The sequence below is a fragment of the Oryctolagus cuniculus genome, chromosome 11 (genome assembly GCF_051225735.1).
Source record: "Oryctolagus cuniculus isolate XC-2025 breed Fujian yellow rabbit chromosome 11, ASM5122573v1, whole genome shotgun sequence".
Lineage (NCBI taxonomy): Eukaryota > Metazoa > Chordata > Mammalia > Lagomorpha > Leporidae > Oryctolagus > Oryctolagus cuniculus.
Genome location: NC_142877.1, coordinates 35,005,573 through 35,028,984, shown reverse-complemented (window position 1 = coordinate 35,028,984; position 23,412 = coordinate 35,005,573). Strand labels below are relative to the sequence as shown.

Here is a 23,412-nt window from a genome sequence, read left to right as displayed (position 1 = left end):
AAGGACTGGGATTTTTCCCCTTGCTGAAAGAGAAACTTAAAGCAACAACTGCTGGCTTTAGTAGCACAGAGTTCTGGTTCCTACATCGGGAACATTCCAGGAGGGCAGAGACTAGATTTAGTCTTTCTTATCTTGTAATTTCCATACTGTGTGCTTCATTCAGACTCTCTGAAAATTCAGTCAACATCGTTCCCGGCATTGCTAGAGGCAGGTAGTATTTGTTTTGCAGCCAAACACAGGCAGTAAAAGTCTTGTCCTGTGGGAAGTCTCACATCTCCCTGTACAGTTTATAAGGATAGATATCTGAAAATGTTCCCAGAATGCTCTCAGTTGCCATCCACCTCTCTAACTTTGCTAACTCTGTTCTTTTGACTAGAGAAGGCTTTCTACCATCTCTACCTATTGAAGTGATTTTTAAGTGTTGAGAACCTTAAAGCATAGGCCAGATTGGAGGGAACCCAGGACTTCAGACAGAAGACTGAAGTTTGTGATCTGCATCCTAACCCTTACTGTGTGTCTTTAGTAAGTCACTTAGCATTCCTATACCTTAGTGATATAATCATTATTATTATTATCTGATGAGAATAGTAACACCATTCTGTGAATTAGCTAACATATGGAAATGCAAATGCTCAACCATGTAGGAAAAATTTGAGAGACAATTCACTCTTTCATTCATCCTGCCAATAACTATTTTTGTGCCAGGTCCTCTGTTAGATGCTGGTCATAAAGTAATAACCAATAGAGTTGAAGTCTCTCATAGAGCCTGCATTCTAGTACAGAAAATAGAGAATAAGCAAGCAGATAAATAAACAAATAAAATAGCAAACAAGTAAGTAGGAATACTTGCAAATAAACATACGGCTATGAATTACAGCAATTGCTAGGAGGGAAGCTGATGAGATGATGCATTGGAGAAAGCCTCATGGTTTGGAGTAACAGGGACAGAACTGAAATCATCTGGGTGGGATGGCTCTCATCCTGTGTCTGGAAGGAAAACCAGGAAGACAGAAGTGTGATAGGGATAGGTACTGGATTTGTTATATATTTTCAATGTATTTAGAATTTTTGGTAGATCTGTTTGGATTGCTCTCTTGCTACTTTCTCCTCATGGAATCACTGGCATGTAATGTCTATCTTCATGGGGATGGCAGACACCCCTTAGACAGATACTGAGTGTTAGTGAAATGGTGCTTCTTATCTGTGGCACCATCTTAAGCCCCAGGCACCACCTTGCACAGTAAGCTATGGTCCTAAGCCCAGCTTGGCTGGCTAGAAGTCAGGTGACCAAATGGCCCAATCACAAGTGTCAGCTCCACCCCTACCCTAACAGGATTCACTGCTCCCACTTCCCTACCCCCTGCACAACTATAACAGGACCTACTTCCTGCACACGTGTTTGCTCTTTCTTGCTCTCTTGCCCTCTCCCTCCAGCCTGTTGGGTTTTCCTCACCTGACAACAAACCTCTCCCTTAACTCTGGTGTTTAGTGTGTTTTGTGGTGACCTTTCATTGAGTTTCATCAAACTATCATGGGGGCTTTAGAAGTCTATTGAAACCAAAGTTGAGAAAGCTAGTTTTTGTTGACAAGTAATAAGAGATTCAAAAAATTTAACATTTCTTTTAATTACAAGAGCTTTGTGGAACACAAGATTTTACTGTAAACTGGACTAGGATGAGTTAAACTTATATTTAAAGTGAAGTTTCAATGAGATGTAAGGGAAATAGGAAATTTCCTACTAGTAATTCAGAGAGGGGAGGAGGGAGAGAATGAGAGAGAGAGAGAGAGAGATCAGATACAAATATGAGAGTTCCTTCTAGTATATATAATAAATCTTTTGAATGACAGCTTTAGGGGACATTATTGTTGGAACAACAATATTCCATAATCATCTATCTCCTTATTGATAGAACACATCTTTTTCTAGGTATCTATCTTGCTTCATACAATGCATGTGATCTGAGAAACTGAACTCACATATAAATACAGGGGTGGGGCTTAGTCTAAACAAACAAAGGTGATCCCATCCTCCTTGTTGGCAACTGGTTCAGAACTTGTGATTTAGTTGATTATCACATAACATTTCTCCTTTCATGCTTGTCTTTTCTTAGTTAACTCAACAGGCTGAAGGAAAAGCTTTCTGTTTATCAATTTATAAACTTACTTATGACTCTTTTTTTGTTTAAGAGACAGAGAAAGATTGATTCTATCCATGGGTCACTCCCCACATGTTTTTAGTGACCAGGGTTAAGCCAGGCCAAAGGTGGGAGATGGGTCCTCCTTCAAAGTCTCCCACATGCATCACAGAGACTCAACTACTTGAGCCATTACCATTGCTTCCTTGAGTACAAAATAGCAGGAAACTGGAATCAGGAGTGGAGCTAGCCCATGAGCCTAAGCACTCCAGCAGATGTAGATGTCCCAACCAACAGCTTAACCACTAGGCAAAATGCCTACCCCAGAGAAACTTTTTAATGCCAGATTACAAAGAGGGTTTCTCCTTCTCTTCCCCACTGTTGATGGGAGAAGCAGGCTCTCAGTGCTATTTACAGCCAACTTCTGACCATGCAGGGAAACCAGCTTTGGAATGAAGCCAGCCACGGTTTCAGCCATGAAGAGAGAAAGGAGCCGTGACCTGCTTGACACAGTTGAGCTTTTGAGTCTGCCAGTCCTCATGCCAGATTTCCAGTTTTGTGATATAAGGATGCTTTCTTGTTTAATCCAGTTTGATCCAGGGTTTCTTTATTTAGCGCCAAAAGCATCTGAGATGATACAGTGGGAGAAATAAGTAGACAGCTTTAGAGGCACACCAGAGCAGGGAAAATTATTGTTCCGTTTTAGCAGCAGATCCTAGGGAAATTTAGAAATCATTAGATGAGTCCTATGCCAAAAGGGGGAAGGTAAGGCCAAATGACATGATGTGGTTGAGTAGCAACAAAGCTGATGCCCTTACTTTATTCTGAGAATGCTTTAAAAGGAATCAAATCCCCTAAATGTCCCAGGGGACAGAGGACAGAGAGGTATGTTAGACAGCTGAGGGAACTGGGTTGTAACCCAGTCACTCTTAGGAGTTCCCTGATCAGGGGGCTCTTCCCAGTAAAGGGTATGGTGATTTTGTGGTAGAGGGCTGCAGAGTGGGCCACTCTGGCTAGATTGAATGGGAATCATTTCCATGTTCCAGAAGAGCAGTTTCACCAACTTGGAGAAGCCATGACTGTTATGGGCTTTGGGAGTATGAACCAGTGGATGGGAGTTCTGTCTCTAGCTATTTCTGTTCCTGTCTCTACTTCTCTGCCTTTCAAATAAATAATAAATAAAATTTATTAAAAAAGAAAACAACAGAGCAAGATGAGAACAAAATAGTAAAGAAAGGTACTTTCCATTTTTCCTTCCCTCTTTCTTTTCTTTATTTTTAATTTCTCTGTTCAGTTTCCCACTTTTTTTTTTAACCATGGAAGAAAAGAGAACATATAGAAAGGCAAAAACATAGATGTCGCTCCCCCTCTTCGTGGAGGAACGACACAGGACCCTGCGCTGTTCTTTTGTCTGCTCGGCCCTCCCAGGGTTTGCTGCTGGTTCTTCCCGGGTTGGCTACCACCCTTCCACCTCTGTGGAAGGGCGGTTCCCCCTGCCACATTCCCCACTTCCGCGGGGGAGTGGCACACCGCCGGCCGGCTCTCTCGGGGGCTGCTCAGGTGTTCCCCTTAGATGTTCCCCTTAGATGTTCCTCGTGCATGTTGTCTCTCTCCTCCTTTATAGTCCTCTTCCGCCAATCCCAACTCTGCTACCCACATGCCGAGTATGCTGCTCTCCTCCAATCAGGAGCAGGTCCCACAGTCTATTAGTTGAACTGGAGGCAGCTGTGTAGAAGCTGTTTCCTCCCTTCTCAGCGCCATATTGTGGGAGAGCAGATGCATAGAATAAGTCTTAATTCCAGTAACTTAGTCTAGTCCGAGTTGCTCCCCACAATAGAAAAGAATTTTAAAATTACTTCTAATCATACAGTCTTAAAATAATTACTATCCATATTTTGGTGCACACTCATCAGGAATTTTTTTTAATTTTTTTTAAATTTTTTTTAACTTTTATTTAATGAATATAAATTTCCAAAGTACAGAATATTGATTACAATGGCTTCCCCCCCATAACGTCCCTCCAACCCGCAACCCTCCCCTTATCCACTCCCTCTCCCCTTCCATTCACATCAAGATTCATTTTCGATTCTCTTTATATACAGAAGATCAGTTTAGCATACATTAAGTAAAGATTTCAACAGTTTGCTCCCACACAGAAACATAAAGTGAAAAATACTGTTTGAGTACTAGTTATAGCATTAGATCTCAATGTACAGCACACTAAGGACAGAGATCCTACATGAGGAGTAAGTGCACAGTGACTCCTGTTGTTGACTTAACAAATTGACACTCTTGTTTATGGCCTCAGTAATCACCCTAGGCTCTTGTCATGAGCTGCCAAGGCTATGGAAGCCCCCTGAGTTCACTGACTCTGATCATTTTTAGACAAGGCCATGGTCAAAGTGGAAGTTCTCTCCTCCCTTCAGAGAAAGGTACCTCCTTCTTTGATGACCCATTCTTTCCACTGGGATCTCACTCGTGGAGATCTTTCATTTAGGTTTTTTTTCCCCCAGAGTGTCTTGGCTTTCCATGCCTGAAATACTCTCATGGGCATTTCAGCCGGATCCGCATGCCTTAAGGGCTGATTATGAGGCCAGAGTGCTGTTAGGACATTTGCCATTCTATGGGTCTGCTGTGTATCTCACTTCCCATGTTGGATCATTCTTTCCCTTTTTGATTCTATCAGCTAGTATTTGCAGACACTATTCTTGTTTATGTGATCCCTTTGGTTCTTAGTCCTATCATTACGATCAATTGTGAACAGAAATTGATCACTGGGACTAGTGAGATGGCATTGGTACATGCCACCTCGATGGGATTGAATTCGAATCCCCTGGTATGTTTCTAACTCTACTGTTTGAGGTAAGTCAGCTTGAGCATGTCCCGAATTGCACATCTCTTCCCTCTCTTATTCCCACTCTTATATTTAACAGCGATCACTTTTCAGTTAAGTTTCAGCACTTAAGAAGAATTGTATATTGATTACAGTATTCAACCAAAAGTATTAAGTAGAACAAACAAAAAAATACTAAGAGGGATAACATATTAAGCTGCTCATCAACAGTCAGGGTGAGGGCTGATCAAGTCACCGTTTCTCATAGTGTTCATTTCACTTTAACAGGTTTCCTTTTTGGTGCTCAGTTAGTTGTCACCTATCAAGGAGAACAAGTGGTATTTGTCCCTTTAGGATTGGCTTATTTCACTCAACATAATGTTTTCCAAATTCCTAACAGGGATCACTTTTCAGTTAAAATTTAAACGCCTAAGAATAATTGTGTGTTAATTAAAGAGTTCAACCAATGGTACTAGAACAAAAAAAATACTAAAATGGATAAAGTATTACACTGTACATCAACCATCAGGACAAGAGCTGATCAAGTCACTGTTTCTCATAGTGTCCATTTCACTTCAACAAGTTTCCCCTTTGGTGCTCAGTTAGTTGTCGCCAATAATCAAAATTATGAGACTCCAAATTAAAGACTGAATTGATCCAAGTTATCTCTCTTTCCACTTCAAACATACAGAAGTGTCAAAATATAATGGGACATAAATGGGACATAAATAACATGACAAAGAATAGGATAGAGTTAGTGCATTCTAAAGTATTGTATTGTTTGGAAGAAGGGCCGAGATGCCAAAAGCTTGAAATAAAAGTAGTTTTTAAGTATACGTTCTAAATATTTAAGGGCAACTGCTAAAACTGTAGAAATAAAATATGACTTCTAAATCAATGGAGGGCATCAGAAGGAAATAGATCCAATGGAGTTCAGGGGCAGGAAGAAGAAGCAGAAAAAGCTCTCAAAGGGAATATATGATTAAATATAGCAGACATAACTTCAAATGTGTCAGAAATTGTAGATAGATTTATAAAAGGTAGAGATAAGCTGAGTGTATAAAAATAAACTACTTGCTACTGTCTAGAAATATACTTAGAAGACTCAGAAAAGTTCGAAATAAAGGAATAGAAAAGGCATTTGCTGCATCAGACAGTACTAAGTAAAAGAAAGTTACCATTACAAATGACCATTAAAGATATGAAAAAAGCCCAGAATATACTGTAGCACTGCCTTTATTAGAGAAAATTTGGCAAGAACCTAAATATCCATAAAATATGGAATGGATAACAAGTAGATTACATAGTCACATGATGGAATGCCACGTAGCATTTGCAAGTTACATAAATCCACATAAATAGATGAAAAGAAATATTGAATGGAAAATAAATGGCAAAATATTACATTCAGTCTGCTAACAATTATCCATATTTAAAAAACTCTATATATTTCCCATATGTGTGTAGCAAAAATATAAAAACCTAGACTGAGTGTGATACACAGAAATTTACCCCAGTCAGCTTGAAAGAAGACAAGATAAAACACAGAAAGAGAAAAAACTGAGCTTGAGTTTTATATGTACTGTTCTGGCTATTTTGATTAAAATTTCAGAATAAGATATAATGTATTAATATTTCTTTCATCATTCTATGTAATTGTATGTTTGAAAGGTTTCAAAGTATAACTCCTTAGAACAGAGTGAGGGATATTTTTTCTAAGACCTTTCTCAGTGACAGAATTGTAATTCAATGATCATAACTAATACATAAAGAGAAAGACAAAAACAGAAATCAAGTGTGCTTTGGAAACTGCAGGCAAATAGTAGAGCATTATTGACTTCAGAAAAAAATATTGGGAAAACTCTAAATGCCTCAAAATAATAAAATTGGCACTTATCTTTGGGATCAGCATTAAACAGTTATTAAACTTATGTTCCTAAACAATATTTCATTAAATGGTGAAAATGTGTCTAAAAGCTGCTAAGTTAATTGAGCCAGATACAAAACTATATATGTGTTCTATATAACCCTATATTTATATGTATACACATAAAGTGTATCTTTCTGGTTGATGGCTTTATAAAATTTTAACTATTTTCTGTAATAAGCATTTATTACTTTACAATTACAGTATTTTTAGCTAGATGAGGCTGATTTTACTATAATTATGTAAGTTTTTTAAAAATAATAGGAGCAGACATTTGGTTAATAAGTCACTTGGGATGCATCTATCCCATATCAATGTCTGGGTTTGAATCCCAGCTCTGCTGTCAATTCCAGTTTCCTGCTAATGTTCACCCCTAGAGGCAGTGCTGATAGCTTAGAGTTCAGTCCCTGCCATCCACATGGACGATCAGCCCAGTTGGTGTAGGCATTTCAAAAATGAACCAGTGAATGGAAGCTCTTTGTGTCTGTCTCTATCTCTCTGCCTCTCAAATAAATAAAAAATAAGAGCATCATTTTTAAAAGATTTTATTTATTTGAGAGGTAGCGTTGCAGAGAAAGGGAGAAACAGAGAGAAAGGTCTTCCATCTGCTGGTTTACTCCCCAAATGGCCACAATGGCCAGAGCTGGGCTGATCTGAAGCTAGGAGCCAAGAGCTTCTTCTGGGTCTTCCCACGTGGGTGCAGTTGGGTCATCCTCCACTGCTTCCCCCGGCCATAAACAGAGAGCTGGATTGGAAGCGGAGCAGCCAGGAACTGGTGACTGGTGTCCATAAGGGATGCTCTCACTGCAGGCAGAGGCTTAGCCTACTATGTCACAGCACTGGCCCCAAGACTATCTTTTTTTTTTTTTTTTTTTTTTTTTTGAAAGGCAGAGTGGACAGTGAGAGAGAGAGACATAGAGAAAGGTCTTCCTTTGCTGTTGGTTCACCCTCCAATGGCCGCTGTGGCCGGTGTACCGCGCTGATCCAATGGCAGGAGCCAGGTGCTTCTCCTGGTCTCCCATGGGATGAAGGGCCCAAGCACTTGGGCCATCCTCCACTGCACTCTTGGGCCACAGCAGAGAGCTAGCCTGGAAGAGGGGCAACCAGGACAGAATCCGGCACCCCAACCGGGACTAGAACCCGGTGTGCCGGCGCCACAGGCGGAGGATTAGCCTATTGAGCCGCGGTGCCAGCCATAGACTATCCTTTTTTAACCTAAGTGACAAGTCTTAGAAGGCCAACACATTAGAAATGATCTAGATTAGTTTTATTTAGTTATCATCTGTGTCTTCCTTTTTACTTAAGGGTACATTAGCTGTAGGTACAGGGTGAAAACAAATAAATGGGCAGGTTAGAACAGTTAACCAATCAAATGTTCATGGACAGTCTATGGAGTACCTAGGCCTACCACCATGGTAATAAGGGTATGGGCCTGAATAGACATTTTAACCTAATGGCAATTTGGATTCAGTCCAAGATTGGGAGCTGCTTGTCTTACAAAGCATTTTCATACACAGCATTGGAAGAAGCACTTCCTGTGGGCCAGGAGTGCCTTTTCTCAGACTCTTACTGCTTTTGGCCTTGAATTAGAGTTTTCCCAGAGATGGTCCTCTTCTGTGGTTTATATCTCACTGTCCTCAAGATTTTGACCTTGAAACAGAATTTTATTTATTTTCCTACGGAATACTCCATTTTGTTTTTCTAACGCAAAGGTAACTCAGTTTACTGAATTTTAGCATTTTCTAACAGTCTTAAAAAGCAAACCCTAGAATACTTGGGGTTACCAAGTAATACTGCAGATACCAAGCTTAAGGCCTCTGTAAAGTAGGGACTTGGGGGACCCATGTGGTTCAGACAAAAGCTCAAATGAAGGTCTACATTGGCAACCTTGTTTCTTTTCAAAGCAGAGATGGCTTCGGAAACCAGTGAGATCAAGCAATGAAAAACGAAAGAAGTTTTGTATTCTGTGGTAAATACTAGACAATAAATACTAGACAACTTTTTCATTGTTATTGTTACTATTAATGCTATTGGTAGACAGCAAACAGCATGAAAGTGTCTTTATTTTAATAAATCAGCAGAATAAGAAAAGGAGCTACATTTGTATCACAATGTCACTTGGAAACTGGCCTTGTAACAGTAATTGTCTGAATTATTGGGAATATTTGCCTGTCCCAGGCTTACCACTAAGATTGGTTCTTTAAAAACTCTCAGCATTTCTTTCTTGTTTGCTTCATGAATGAAATTTCCATGCATTCTTGGTACACAGAGGACATGTGAGATGAAATTAAGCTTGGTTGATTTTCTGTATCTCCTTCTGCCATAGCTTGTGCTAGAAATTACTTTTTGTGCCTAGGAATAGCGGAAAGAACACCTGCTCCATGTCCTGCTTCTGCTTCACAGCCAAGGGATTTCTGTGGACGCTTGCCAGACATCCATTACTTTAACTGTTCTCCGTGGATGGACCGACGTATGCCCTGATTTCTGGCAATTCCCAAGAAAGAACCCACTTACTCACCTTGTTTAGCTGACCACAGCTTGTTTAGAATATGTTTACTTCTTCCCTGAGCACTGAAACCATCTTTCTAGTTGAAAAATGCATATCCATTGTGGGATCACAAATCATACCATTAGCGTCTTTCACTATGCTAAATCACTCAGTGTAAGTTATTGAGGCTTCATCTTTTGATAAAAATGTGCATGATGGAAACAGCAACAAGAGCCCATCAGTTAACAGGTGTTAAGTGAAAAACAATCTTTCTCTCTGAAACATACTTAAAAATCAATTATATATAAATAAAAAGCAATGATCAGAAAGTATACAGGTCACAATGGAGTCCAATATAACTATAAAGTAATAATAATTAATAAAAGATCATAGACGAGTTCAGTCTTCAAAATAAATCAAAGATGCCATAACCAACCTTTCTACTCTTTTCACATTCTGACAAATAACAGGAAGTTGCTATGAAACTACTGAATGCTATTGAAGGAATGTATCATCATAAGACTGTTCATAAAGTCCCATGGGGTTGAAGAAATCAAACAATGCTCAAAAGAGTATATATCACACATTTTCTTTTCCATATCTAGAGCAGTTCAATTTATTGTATGCTGATGCAGCCCCAAAATGGTAGGACTCTTTTGTGGACCAGTCTGCCTGGAAGTGACAGCAGTGTAGCTTCCAATGCCTTGAAGACAAATGTAAACTTTTACAATAAATTTCCTCAAAGATATAGTAAAAGGGTTTTGTACAGTATGCCACCAAGAAAACATTTACAATACCCCCTCCAGAAATCTCTCACTAAAGTCTCCCACTAAGAACAGCTGCTAAATTTTCTCCCTTTTTCCCCACGTATTCCATTCACCATCACGTGGCTCCCCATTTCCAGCAAAGCCACATTCCTGCCCACCCTGCTTCCAGCATGAGAACTCCCTTACACATCACAGCATTATTGTCCATTGCACACTCATTCCCTTTCCCAGGCTAACTTTAAATGAAATGACAGTAAATAAAATCCTTTACCACAGTAAAAGATGAAACTGCCATCCCCTTAAGCATGGGCTGTAACTAACAACTCCATTCTAAAGAATACAGTAGGGACAGGGAGTAAAAAGTAGTATTACAGTGGAGAAACCTTATTCAGACAGTCAAGGTTAACATCATTAGAGATAAGTCATATTGATGGTATATACACTTGATAGGATGGTTTTAAAATGCCATTTTGCCTTCTCCATGAATGCATAACCAAGTCTAATCCTAAAAACAAAAAAGGAAAACTGAGGGACCACCTACCAAATATCTGACCAGCTCCCTTCAAAACTTCCACAGTCACCCAAAACAAGCATAGTTGGAGAAACTGTCACAGCTCTGAGCAATCATGTAAGGTGAAATGACAATTAAATGTGATGTGGTATCCTAGATGAGATCATTGGAAAAACCAATGAAATATGAGTAAAATATGCAACTTAGGTTTTGATTTTTTTCCTTGAGAAAAGAGCAATTGATGTTCTGATTTGGACCAAGCATCTTGTGAAGTTAAAAACTTTGGTTATCTTGCCAAGGGATATAACGATTCCTAACTATATTTTTCCCATATAAATTCCCACTTCCCATGTGATCTAGGCCTGCCAAAGTGTTCCATTATAAATCCAACACAGTTAGTAGCTGAAAGTAGTACAAATAAAAGGTAGATCAAACTTTAGTTGACTATCTAGAAGAAAATTAAAAGAAATCCTATTCATAATAGCACATCATTTAGAAAAATCCTTATTCTACCCAGTTTTAATATAACCTCTTGTTTTTCTAATTTTCTAAATTTCTTTCTATGCCCCAGCTCAGGTTTTCCTACAGCCCTACCACACATAGCTCTCCTACCTAATCTCTCCTTTCCTCCTGCTTTTTCTGGACTTTGCCCATCATTCGTATTCAGCCACCACAAAGTCTGGGCCCTTTCCCAGCAAAGAGAGTAGAGTACACAATGCTGAGTAATCAAAGAGAACACTGTCTTTGGCAGGAAGGAGAGATAGGAATGAAGGAAGCCTGAGGGCTCTGAGAACAAATCCCCCCGTCACAAATACAATTTTTTTTGAAGATTTATTAATTTATTTGAGAGACAGAGAGAAGTCTTTCATCTGCTGGTTCACTCCCCAAATGGCCGCAATGGCTGCAGCTGGACTGATCTGAAGCCAGGAGCCTGGAGTTTCTTCTGGACCTCCCATGCAGGTGCAGGGGCCCAAGGATTTGGGATGTCTCCTGCTGCTTTCCCAGGCACAATAGCAAGTAGCTGGATTGGAAGTGGAGCAGCTGGGACTTGAACCGGTGCCCACATGGGATGCTGGCATGGCAGGTGGCAGCTTTACCTGCTAAGCCACAGTGTGGGTCCCTACAATTTTTTTTTTTTTGACATGCAGAGTGGATAGTGAGAGAGAGAGACAGAGAGAAAGGTCTTCCTTTTGCTGTTGGTTCACGCTCCAGTGGCCGCCACAGCTGGCGCGCTGTGGTTGGCGCACCGTGCTGATCCGAAGGCAGGAGCCAGGTGTTTCTCCTGGTCTCCCATGGGGTGCAGGGCCCAAGCACTTAGGCCATCCTCCACTGCACTCCCGGGCCACAGCAGAGAGCTGGCCTGGAAGAGGGGTAACTGGGAAAGAATCCGGCGCCCCGACTGGGACTAGAACCCGGTGTGCCAGCACTGCTAGGTGGAGGATTAGCCTATTGAGCCACGGCGCCGGCCCCTACAATGGTTTTTGATATACCAACAAGTATTAGGAAAACCATAGCAGTATAAGGGGATGAAGAATACATGCATGGGTCTCCAAGTGGGACATCTGCACCCCATATCAGAGTGCCTGGTTCAAGTCCTGGTTACCCTACTTCTCTTTCAGCTTCCTGCTAATGTGCACCTTAGGAGGCAGCAGATGATGGCTCAAGGACTTGAGTCCCTGCCACCCGTGTGGGAGACTTTGATGGTGTTCTGGACTCTCGGCTTTGGCTTGGCCTGTAGGTGTTTGGGGAGAGAACCAGAGGATGGGAGATCTGTCTCCATCTGTCTTTCTGTCTCTGCTTTAAAAATCAATTTAAAAAAATTGAAAAGAGAAAAGTAACTCAGAGGAGGAAATCAGAGACCTTGATTCAAGGGCCAGCCATACCACTTCACTGGTAAACTCTATAGCCTGTATGGATAGAATCAGTGTCTTATTTTGTGTGACATTGGCACAACTCAGCCCAGAAAAAAAATCCCAGTGCATGACCTTGAGAACAAGATATCAGCTTTTTCCATTGTAAAGAAGCAAATTTATACACTGTCTGCCTTAATCACTTCATAGGCCTTTAATGAGGAGCCACATGACCTGCATAGTATTGGACATGAATGCAGAGCAGACAGAGCATCTATGTGGGCAGTGCCAATGTGGAACCCAGAATAACCCTCCATAATCGGAGGGGGACTCAGGTGAGTGCTTTGGCTTTAGCTTTCATCTGTTGAATGGTTAAGATTAGGTTACATAACCTCCAAGTTCTCATTGACTCTCTGCAATGTGACTTTGCAACTTCTTCCATCAAGAAATAGCATTGTTGATTTGCTTTGACAAGTAGGTCATGGTGGAATGACAGTGAGCAAGTTGTGAGACTAGATCTCCAGAGACCTTGTGTGATCTTCTGCTGCTCTTGAACCCTGACTCCACCCTGTGAATAAGCCCAGGCAAGGCTCTGAAGGATGAGAGACATATGGGCTAGTAACTCTGTGTCATCCCAGCCAATAGCCAGCCATGCTCAGAAACAGAGCTGCTTAGTCCAGTAGTCTATTACTCGTTTCACTTGTACCTTCCAACAGATGTCACAAGTTCAAGGTAACCTGTCCCAACTAAGAAGGGAATCTAAAGAATCCAGCGTATTGTTTTGACAGCCTTATGTTTTTGTAGACTTCCTATGCTTTTGTGGTATTGGCTATTATAAACTTCCTATGCCTTGCTATATTGGGTGTTATAAAAGCTCCAGCAGAAATGCTTAAAATTTAATCCTGGAACCTTTTTATTCATTTCTTAAACTCTTTCATATTTAGCTAAGGCTAAGCTAGGTTTGGTGCTTGCTATTCACTGAAGAAAATAATGGGACACGACATGTTTGTTTTTAGTGTTCTCACTCCTCTTTTCTGGGAGCCATTGTCCTTGAGGTGGCCAGCACTCTGCTATCTTTAGATGCCTGGGATCTTTTGTCATGAACACTTCAACTTGCTTGTTTGGTGTTCTGTTAGATCAGAGCTCTTTTCTCTGTATTTCAAGGTAATACCTAGCTATGCATCAGACTAACTCTACTATGACGTGGAATATCATTGGAACCTCAACTCAAACTGGCTTGAGGGAAAAAAGGGGAATCTGTTTCTGTTACTGAAAAGTAGCTGCCTTCAGACAATGGTTTTAATTAGGTTTCAGCCTCTTTCATCCCATTAGAAAGTTATCTTCATTTTTGTTGGATTGACCGGCAGCCTTTCTGAGCCTCTGAGCTGCTGAGAGCCCAAGACTTCCATGGTTTCTGTTGAATAACTGTAGCAGAAAGAAACGTTTCTCTCCCCAATAATTTCAGCAAGTCTAAGACTGATTCTTTTTTTTTTTTTTTTTTTTTGACAGGCAGAGTGGATAGTGAGAGAGAGAGACAGACAGAGAGAAAGGTCTTCCTTTGCCGTTGGTTCACCCTCCAATGGCCGCCGCGGCCGGCGCGCTGCGGCCGGCGCACCGCGCTGATCCGATGGCAGGAGCCAGGAGCCAGGTGCTTTTCCTGGTCTCCCATGGGGTGCAGGGCCCAAGCACCTGGGCCATCCTCCACTGCACTCCCTGGCCACAGCAGAGGGCTGGCCTGGAAGAGGGGCAACCGGGACAGAATCCGGCGCCCCAACCGGGACTAGAACCCGGTGTGCCGGCGCCGCTAGGCGGAGGATTAGCCTAGTGAGCCGCGGCGCCGGCCAAGACTGATTCTTATTGGTCCTCTTTATATCACATATTGTGACTGAACCAATCACTTTCTCCAGGGGAATGAAAAAGCGCTGTGTAGCATGGGAAGTGAGAGTTGGATTCATATCAATCACATGAATGTGGCAGGGGTAGTATTGTGTCATAACAGGTTAAGCTGACATTTGGGAGGCCAGCATTCTATTTCACATGGCCTGTTGGAGTCCCACCTCCTTTGCTTCCTAGCCAGCTTCCCACTAATACACGCAGGAAGGCAGCAGAAGCCATGTGGGAGACCCAGAAGAAGTTTCTCACTTCTGGATTTGGCCCAGCCCAGACCCGGCTGTTGCGGCCGTTTGAAGAGTGAACTGTGGATGGGAAGGTCTCTTTCTGTGTCTCATTCCCCCTACCTTCTCTTTCTCTGTTGCTCTGCCTTTCAAGTAACTAAATAAATCATTTAAAAAAAAGACAATGTGGGATTTCCAAAGGAATATAGACGCTGTTTCTAGAAGGGAGAACATAAGCAGTTGGCAAACCCAATAGCATCAGAGCAGAGGATTTCAGCCTTACTGTATGTTATCGTCACCAGGGAGAACATTTAGAAAACAACTTCAGAATTAGTCTGAGGTATGGTCTGGGGATCAGTATTAAACTCTACAAGCAACCCTAATGAACAGCCAAAGCACAGAACTGATGCACTGGGGATATCAACCGCTAACCAAGCCTTAACCTTGGGAATGCCTGGGAGTGCTGTGGAATGGTTGGAAGGGGTGCATCTCTTAGGATAGAGCTGCTGACTCCAGAGGAAGCCAAGTGTGTGTGGTGCAGCAGATACGAGAACAGACTGGGGTAGATAAGCAGGAAGCTCTGAGTGCCCCCAGGAGTACAGAAGAGTACAAATATTAACAGCCACCTTCTGTGTGCACAAGCTGCCAGTCCTGATGACAATTTTAGCAATTAAATTTAGAAAAGCCTTGTGTTCCAGGAAGCCAAGGTCTACACAGTGAAACCCCCAATTACAGACTGAAAAGTATAGAAGGTTAGCCCCCGTGTCAGAGACGGCTTCCCCGAGGGTCAAGTGTAGAGGCCCTGGCATCTACTCAGCCTGCGGCGCCCACACCTGACCCATCGCTGTGGGCTGGAACAGTCTTTCCCACCTTTGCGGCTGCAGTGTTTCCTCCCAGCTGGTTAGAGGACCGGATTCTCTCCATCTCTCCGGTGAGGAAAAGTTCTGGCCAATCACAAGAAGCCAGCTGGAGACTGCAAATATGGGAATGAGATGGCAAAATCTGTTTTTGCTACTGCCAAAGACAAACCTCTCCGTGTGCAGAGATGGCCCAGAAACTGGTCCTTGGCTGGCGCTGGCAGCTGCGTGCAGCTCAGGGCTGAGTGGGGGATGTCAGCAGCTGCTGCCTGCTTGGGTCTCAGTGTCCAGAATTCCACGATGTTCCTTTTACCAGGGTCGAGGCCCTGGTAAACCACACTGTAGGGCTTTCCCTGGCATTGTAAGTCTGGAGAGACCAGGAGAAGACTATGCTCAGGGAAAGTTATTTCTGTGCAGTAGGCAAACTAGTGAATTGGAAATTCCAAGCCTAACCTTGATTGCTGTGTGCCTCAGTTTCCTTATCTGAAAAATGGGTGCCAGATGCCATCTGAGACTCCTCCATGCTCTGCGGATTCTGGGGTTATGATGACCTGTTTTCCTTTGGGGACAGTGGGTGGTTTGGAGCCAGTGGCCTATTGATGACTCCTCATTTTTTGAGAACAACCCCCCTCCTCCCCATCCCTTCCTCCCAGTCCTCTTCTTGCCTCCTCACCACCATCCCTGTAATGACAGGAGACTAAATCTGAGGGTGACAGCCAGAGTGTGTGAGGGGCAGCCCAGCTGAGCCCCCTCATCGCCCTGCACTTTTCGTTTCTGTATCACCCAGAGATATTTCCTGCAGTGTGCAGGCACAGAAGCCAAGTTCCCCTGCACTTGCGCTCCTCTCCGCCTCCACCTCTCCTCCTTTGCCTCTTCCCTCCCGGCTGCTTTCCACCGCAGGTCTCCTGATCTCCCAAGTTGTGAAGACAAGCCAGGCACTGTGCCAAATGCGTGGCCCGGAATTCTTCTGGGGGTGGATTAGAAGGCTCTGCTCTCACAGTCTCCAGGGGCGCATGTAGAAATAAACAAACAGCGACAAGACAGTGGCCCTGAGGGCTGCTGTGGAAATGCGCATGGGCTGTTTGGAAGGCCCCCAGGCGGACCCCTGACCCTGGGAAGCCTCGCAGGCGCCCCTTGCCTGGGTAGCAGATTGCAGGGGGCGGGGAGGCGCCGCTCCAGCCCTGTGCTTGTGGCGGGCGCTGCCTGTGCCGCAGTGAGTCAGGAATCCCGCCTCCCAGCCTGCGCAGGCAAGCCAATCACCCGCACCCAACCCACTGCGGCGCAGCCCGGCAGATTCCCCACTGCCCACGCCCTCCGCGCCGCCCTCCGCGCCGCCCGCTGGGCGGCTGCCAGCTCCTCGCCCCCTGCGCCTTTGCCTTCTGCTCCGCTCAGAGCTGAGGCTCCCTGAGCCAGCGGCCGCTGAAGGGAGGCGATCGCTCCGCTCCAGGGTTCCTCTGCAGCGGGAACGTTGCCCAGGAAGGGAAAAACAGAAACAGGGAAATGATTCAGGGTTTTTGCAGCAGCTAAGACAGAGTGGTGCAGAGAGGCCTCATTCCAGACCCCTGTGTCTCCGCCGCCTTGGGACCCCTGCCCAAGCTCTTAGCTTGAATTTATGCAGGCGGGTAAAAATGTGGCTCTAATTTATAGCTCTAAAAATGTCAGACTGATGTATTCAGATGAATTTGCGGCAAGCAGGTGACCCAGAAAAACGAAATAAGATCGCAGAGCCTTGAGCATCCACAAAATAATCGCTCTGCTGGGTAAAGGCCAAGATCTTGAAGCCCAACGACCTTTTCAGTTGATCTTTTGGGAAGAAAGGTCAGTGGGATGATGGCAGCAAGGTGGGGGTGGGGGGAAGTGGTTTCAGTCTCAAACCACCCAAAGGGTACAGCTCAGCAAAGCAAAGGAGCTTAGGGGCTGCAGGGGATGGTGAGGGAATTGTACTTCCCAGGGCCTCTGGGATGAAAGAGCTGCCCCAGGCCTGGATTTGCTTGGGCCGATTGGGAGCCACTGATCCCAGAGGGGCAATGGAGGACCCTAGTGCGTTTGGAAGCCAAGGTCACACTCCTGGAACCAGAGTTAGGTCACAGTTTGGCTGCCCAGGTCCCTCCACTGCCTTCCCATCAAGGTCAGGACCAAGCCTACGGGGCTGGCCACCATGAGGCACCTATTATGTTGGGCTGTCTCTTTCTCCTCCTCCCCTCCCTCCTCCTTCCCTCCCCTTCCCTCCCCTCCCCTCCTCTCCTCTCCCTCCTTTAGCAACACTGACCTTCTTTCTGTTCTTTGGACACACCAGGCACAGCCACAACCCTCCCTGTGGCTTCCACACATGCCATCTCCTCCACTTCGAGCTTACTTCCCCTAGGTATTCGTTTAATTTCACTGCCCAAAAGAAAGTCCTATCTCCAATAGCACCCTATCCCTAGCATCTTGCGTTTCCCTTTAAACGTCCTTATTGTTTTCATATCCTCTTTGTACATTTATTTATCTGTTTATCATGTGTCTAGTCTAGAATGTGAGTTCTCTGAAAACAAAGACTTGATCTTGTGGACTGTTTTATTCCTAGCACATGGAACACTATAGATGCTCAATAAACATTTGTGGGGAGAATGAAGTTTGCAAAACCTATGGAATTTGCTCAAATTTTTGCTCAGTGGCACAGCGAGGATCTGAATACTTATCTTCCTCTCGTGACCTAGAATTTTTCTATCTGATGACCAAGCTGGGTATTCTGATACAATCTCAAAATGAAATCAGATTAGACAATGCCCACTGAACAAGCTAGAGGTTTTAGGATTCTCCAATCTCTCTAAAAGCTCAAATGCTCCATTATTTTTTTTTAAAGTGCCAAGTTCCAATAGATGTTGAGAATTTCACGATGTAGTATCAATCTCTGATCTTTCCTGACATTTATTCTGTTGTCACCTCTGAAGGCTTGACTGGAAGCCAAAAGTTAAGGAGTTGGCTTCAGACTTTTGCATTGTATCTCATCCTACCCATTTAGGCTAGAGTTATTTTAGGGAGAGTGAGTCTTGCCAACCTAACACAGAATCTTGAGATCTGTAGTGGTAAGTTGGAATATGCTTGATAGTCATTGGGGCAAAAATGAGAATTTTAAGTGGTTCGGTCCTCTTTTTTAAAAGATTTATTTATTTATTTGAAAAGCAGAGTTACAGAGAGAGAAAGGAAGAGAAACAGAGAGAGATTTTGCATCCACTGCTTCACTCCCCAAATGGCTGCAATAGCCAGGGCTGGGCCAGACTGAAGTGAGGAGCAGCCAAGAGCTTCTTCTGGTCTCTCACATGGATACAGGGGCCCAAGCACTTGGGCCATCTTTTGCTTCATTCCAAGGCATATTAGCAGGGAGCTGGATCAGAAGTGGAGCAGCCGGGTCTCAAACCGGCTCCCATATGGGATGCTGGCATGTGGATGGTGGTTAGACCTGCTGCATCATGATGCCAGCTTCTCAGTCCTCTTAAAGACATTTTTTCCCTTTGAGCCACAGCAACTAGTTTCTTAGTAATGATTTCTTTTCTGTTATTAGGATGAATATTATAATGGTCCTCAAATTTCATCAGTGCTGGCACTTTTTAAAATAGTATAATGCAAAGACATAATTACCAGGGTTAGAATTGGGTAAACTATACTTGTGTCTTGGTTGTTCTATCTGCAAACCCTGTGAACATTTTTGTACTTTGAGTTCTCCTTTGAACAGTTATGAATATACTATCCACCTGAGAATACTGGTCAGATGAGTCATTGTGGAATAAAATGCTTTGTAAGCAGTACCACACTAACATGTTAAACATGATTATACTTATATATATATGTGTGTGATATATATGTATGATATACATTATATATATGAACTTTGGTTCTCAATTTATATATATTTCTGAGGCTATACTCAGGGTGGGCTCTGTGTACAAAACACAGCCTATTGTGCACATGAAGAAAGGGGTGGGAAGTTTGCAAGAATCCAGTCTGAAATGAGCACTTTGCCAGGAAGTGGGGAGGAAATCTGATCTGTGAATATGCTGGAAGATTTGTGATGGCTGAATCCCAGGGGTCTAGAACTGGTCAAGTTGGAGGGGAGTAGGAAAATGGAACTGGTCAAACAGATCAAAGAGTGGGATGGACAGAGGGAGCATTTGGATAGAGACCAATTTCTATACTGCTTCTTTAATTGAATAAATATTGAGCACCTACCAGATAGGTGGCAGATGTATTTCTCACATCCAGATAACTGATGAAGGGTCAAATCCTCTTGTCAGTGGGTTGGTATCAGGACACTTCTACCGCAAACCCAGCTTGGCACAGTTATTTAAAAAGCTAATGGATTTTGAGGCCGGCGCTGTGATGTAGCCAGTAAAGCCACCGTCTGTAGTGCTGGCATCCCATGTAGGTGCTGGTTGAAGTCCCAGCTGCTTCACTTCTGATCCATCTCTCTGCTATGGCCTCAGAAAACAGTAGAAGATGGCCCAAGCCCTTGGGGCCTATACCTAAATGAGAGACCCATAAGAAGCTCCTGTCTTTAGACATCTCTCTCTCTCTCTCTCTCTAACTCTTTCAAGCAAAAAAAAAAAAAAAAAAGCTAATGGATTTTAATGTTTAAAATACATAGAAAAGTATGTAATTTTCTTTAGATGGAAGCATGCTGCAGGTTTCTAGGGAGGCATAAGAGATGGATTTTCTGGGGCTTTAGAAATTACAATGTAGTCATCAAGGATGATACTAGAAAGTCAGATGAAGCATAATGTTGAATTTTACCTTTTTATTACCGAGTATCCAATACCTATTCAGTGTTTTCTATCTTTTGCCTGCATCTGCATTATCGATACTTGTTGATAAACCACTAGGAAATGGACATCCTGTCTTCATGTTACGTGGAGCAGGGTGACTATATAAAGGAGAACATAAGAAATATTCCCCGACAGCGGTGTGTTTTCTTTAAGATCTTAACCATACAATAGCCTTTGCACGTTTGCAGTTAGCAACCACTCATAAAATATTTATCTAGCAGGGGCCAGCGTTGTGACATAGCAGGTAAAGCCAGTGCCTGCAACATCTATATCCCATATGGGTGCTGGTTTGAGTCCGGGCCACTCCACTTCCTGTTGAGCTCCCTGATAATACACGTAGGAAGGCAAAGGAGAATGGCCCAAGTACTTGGGCCCCTGCACTCTTATGGGAGACCTAGAAGAAGCTCCTGGCTTCTGGCTTCAGCTGGCCCAATGCTCACTGTTGCAGTCATCTGGGGAGTGAACCAGCAGATAGAAGATTCCTCTCTCTGTGTGTGAATGCCTCTCCCCCTCTCTCTCTGTGTATGTCATCCTTTCAAATTAGAAAGTAAAATAAATCTTCAAAAAATATTTAGCAGCTCTGGCACTTTCTTTTGTGTATACTAGCATTCTGGTACCCAAAAATAGCTTTGTATAATTCTATGATGACACAGATCCCGATATTGAAATGTATGCTAAGCTGGGACTCAAGAAGAGGTAGTGATCCACTTTTGGAAAGAAACAGAGAGTAATGATATTAAAGGGAAAAATCCATTTGCATTGAATTAGGGGCAGGAAGATGAAAACAAGGTGGTAAGTGTATCAGTCAGTTATTGCTGTACAGCACCAAACTCAGTTGTTTCAAACAATAATCTTTTTCTTGCTCATATGTCAGCAAGTGGCTGGATGTTGGACGATCTAAATTGGGAACAGATGGACTTAAAACAGTGAGTGGATTGGCTTTAGAGCTATACACATTTTTTTTTAATTTCTTGGTCCACTGAGCTACTGTGGACATAGTGTAGAAGCACAAGAGGGCAAGCTCAATCTAAAAAATCCATTTCCAGTCTTTTCCTGTACCACATTTTGCTAAAATTCACTGGATGAAGCAGATCCCACTGCTATGCCCATAATCAATGGAGGAGTAGAATGTATTTTGCCTCTAGTGGGAGGAATTGCAAAGGATTATGGATATAAGGAGAGTTTGAGGATTGGTATTAGTTATGCAAAAATAAAAATTCAATTTCTGTGTTTGGATTGTTTCTAGAATATGGGAATATCACCTTGTTTTATGTTCTAATTTGCTGGAATCAGTTAATCCCTGGAGTCAGCTGTTCTAGCAGCATTTGGAATTCTTCCCCAGTGAAGGATCTTTTGGTTATTGGTTCATTGGCAAATGTCAAATCAGATGCATTGTTGGGCAGAACCAAAAGGTCTTGGATTTGCCACCTGGTGGCACCTCTTACCATCTGTACATACCTGAGTGATCATTGAACCTTTCTGAGCCTCCATTTTCTCATCTGTAAAATGGAGGGAGGGTAAAAGTTCAAGCTCTATTTATCTTATAGGGCTGAAATAAAGAAAAATATGGGATCCTGAGAATGAAAGTGTTTTTATAAGCTGGAAATAACTGTACAAATAAGCTAGTATGACTGGGAAAGGAGTTCGAAACCTTCCAGTGGATACTGTTTCTGTTGGAGCTATGTAGAGAGTCATCTTCTTAACCAAGTCCACTGAATGCAATGACTTGCGTAAGTTTTGTGCTCATTAGGCCTTGCTCTTTGGAGTAGCTAGATTAAAGAATAAGAAGTTTCAGCTGGGGGTGAGACAGTCAGGGTAGAATTATTGTTAAAGAAGAGTAGAAAGAGGTGGTGAGGCCAAGGGGATAATTCATCCCATATCTTGTTCTTCTGAATGTTAATTCTGCCATCAATGAGTTTTCCAACATGAAATTCTGAAGGCAACATCCTTTTTTTGCAACTTTCATTTATTGTTTCCTGGTTATTTTCCAGTGGTTTCTCTGGAGGTTAGAACATGCTATGGAGGCCAAAATGCACAGTTTTCAACATTGTCTTGTGGTTTCCTTTGCTTGGCTTTCATTTCAGTTATAAAATTCTTGGTTTTTATAAAGTCACTTAAAATGCATACTTATTTAATAACCTTAGCAGTCTGCATTATATATAGTCATATCTGGAATGCCATCTGTTCTTTCAATTGGAAAGGGTTGGTTCCTAGGTTTTTAGTATCCAACCTCATGCAGGTGGTGCCCTGGGGAGCCCATATGGCTTCTGGCATTTTCCTAGTCATACTAGTACCTGGACTTAGTCCCAGGAACTGCTTTGGGATTAGGGGAGAGCATCAAACAAAATGGACCAAGGCTGGATTTGCAGTATAATCTGACTTTTCAGGCTGCTTCTGAAAGGAGAATAGACCATGGGATATTTCCTGCAATGTCCAATGACAAAACTCATTGTGTGGGAGGATTTTCTCTCTAATGCAATTATTTAAGCAAGGTCACCAGTGGTATATTCTGAGGTTTTCTAAAAATAAACATCGCACATCACATGCAAGATAGGTTATAACGTTCAAATGTGAGCTTAAGATAAATGAATATGCAAGTAAAATATAAACCTTAAGCCAAAATTAATGGGGGTAGTATGGTAGGATTCCCTAGCTACAACCCCAACCTTGTTTCTAACTAGCTATAAAGTCTTGAGGAAATTATAGTTACCATACTTAATACTATAGAACAACAGAAATTATTCCTCCAATTCCGTTGCTCCCATATAGCATTCACCATTTTCTCTTTCTTTGATCTTCCCCTTCTCTAGCCTCTGATAACCACTATTCTATTTTCTTCTTCCACAAAATTAACTTTTATAGTTTCTAAATATAAGTGAGAAGACATGTATTTGTCTTTATGTACCTGATTTATTTCACTTAACATAGTATCCTCCAGTTTCATCCATGCTGCCATAAATGACCCAATTTTATTTATTTTTAATGGCTGAAGAGTATTCCACTGCAGTCATATATGAAATTTTCTTTATCACTTCCTCTGTCAATGGCACTTGGTTTGATTCCCTATCTTGGCTATTGTGACTAGTGCTGCGATAAAAATAGGAATGCAGCTATCACTGAGATCAGAT

General features: G+C 42.6%; 1 long non-coding RNA gene across 6 annotated transcripts in view; it reads left to right on the top strand.

Annotated features, from left to right (window-relative positions):
- LOC103348253 (uncharacterized) overlaps nt 1-23,412 on the top strand; it is a 173,236-nt gene that overhangs the window by 21,962 nt on the left and 127,862 nt on the right. For 4 of the 6 annotated variants that reach the window (XR_016215926.1, XR_016215925.1, XR_016215923.1 and 1 more), the window contains one exon: nt 12,722-12,846. The exons of the other annotated variants lie outside the window; for them this stretch is intronic. This is a non-coding gene — a long non-coding RNA (uncharacterized LOC103348253). The remainder of the gene's footprint in view (nt 1-12,721; nt 12,847-23,412) is intronic. 6 annotated transcript variants of the gene reach the window in all.